Here is a 1,898-nt window from a genome sequence, read left to right on the forward strand (position 1 = left end):
AAAAATTATTTTTTTTCTGACCCGTTGGTCAACAAAATTTTTTTTTTATGACCCGCCAGTCAACAAATATTTCTGACCCGCCGGTAAACAATTTTTTTTTTTTTCGACCCGCCTCTCAACAATTTTTTTCTCACACGCCAGTCAACAATTTTTTTTTTTTTTTTCTGACCCATCGGTCAACAAAATATATAGCACCACCTGAGGTAAATGATGGTTAAAAACATGTTTAACAGAAGTTTTGTCAGGTGTGTTCAAAAGAAAAACATTTCTGACCCGCCAGTCAACAAAGATTTTCTGACCAGCGCGTCGACAAATATTTCTGACCCGCCGGTCAACAAACTTTTTCTAACCCGCCGGTTAACAATTTTTTTTTTCTGATCCACCTCTATAAAATGAAAAGGGAGCAGGAAAGAGCTGAATAAACTATTTGAATAGAATAATGGTTGATCCGGTCCACAATAAAAACACACTAGAAATAATCATCAGGGAGTAGAGGTCAATGTAGGGAGTGGGACTAGAACCCTGCTCCCCCAAATACAAAGCTTGTGTTTAAAGCTTTGAGCTATAGCTTCATTGCAGTTTTTGTGCGAAAATACAAACATGAGGTAGATGATGGTTAAAACATGTTTAAGAGAAGTTTTGTCGGGTGTGTTAAAAAAAAATTTCTGACCCGCCGGTCAACAAATTTTTTCTGACCCGCCGGTCGACAAAATTTTTCTGACCCGCCGGTCAACAAATTTTATTTTGTCTGACCCGCCGGTTGACAATTTTTTTCTGACCAGCCGGTCGACAATTTTTTTTTTTTCTGACCTGCCGGTCAACAAAATTTTTCTGACCCACCGGTCAACAAAATTTTTCTGACCCGCGGGTCGACAAATTTTTTCTGACCCGCCGGTCAACAAATTTTTTTTCTTTCTGACCCGCCGGTCAACAAATTTTTTTTTTTTCTGACCCGCCGGTCGACAATTTTTTTCTGACCCGCCGGTCAACAAATGTGTTCGACCCGCCGCTCAACAAGATTTTTGTTTTTTTTCTGACCCTCCAGTTAACAAAATTTTTTTTCTTTTTCTGACCCACCGGTCAACAAATTCTTTTTTTTTCTGACCCGCCCATCGACAAAATATAAAGCACCTTTATAAAATGTAAAGGGAGCAGGAAAGAGCTGAATAAACTATTTGAATAGAATAATGGTTGATCCGGTCCACAATAAAAACACACTAGAAATAATCATCAGGCAGTAGAGGTCAATGTAGGGAGTGGGACTTGAACCCTGCTCCCCAAATACAAAGCTTGTGTTAAAGCTTTGAGCTATAGCTTCATTGTAGTGTTTGTGTGAAAATACAAACATGAGGTAGATGATGGTTAAAAACATGTTGAAGAGAAGTTTTGTCAGGTGTGTTCAAAAAAAAAATTTCTGACCCGCCGGTCAACAAAATTTTTTTTTTTCTGACCGGCCGGTCGACAATTTTTTCCTGACCCGCCGGTCAAAAAAATTTTTGTTATCTGACCCGCTGGTCGACAAATTTCTTTTCTGACCCGCCGGTCGACAATTTTTTTTTTTCTGACCCGCCGGTCGACAAAATTTTTCTGACCCGCCGGTCGACAAATTTTTTCTGACCCCGCCAGTCAACAAATTCTTTTTTTTCTGACCCGCCGGTCGACAAAACACAAAGCACTTCTATAAAATGTAAAGGGAGCAGAAAAGAGCTGAATAAACTATTTGAATAGAATAATGGAAATAATCATCAGGCAGTAGAGGTCAATGTAGGGAGTGGGACTTGAACCCTGCTCCCCCAAATACAAAGCTTGTGTTTAAAGCTTTGAGCTGTAGCTTCATTGTAGTTTTTGTGTGAAAATACAAACATGAGGTAGATGATGGTTAAAAACATGTTGAAGAG

Source organism: Antennarius striatus, chromosome 16 (genome assembly GCF_040054535.1).
Source record: "Antennarius striatus isolate MH-2024 chromosome 16, ASM4005453v1, whole genome shotgun sequence".
Taxonomy (NCBI): Eukaryota; Metazoa; Chordata; class Actinopteri; order Lophiiformes; family Antennariidae; genus Antennarius; species Antennarius striatus.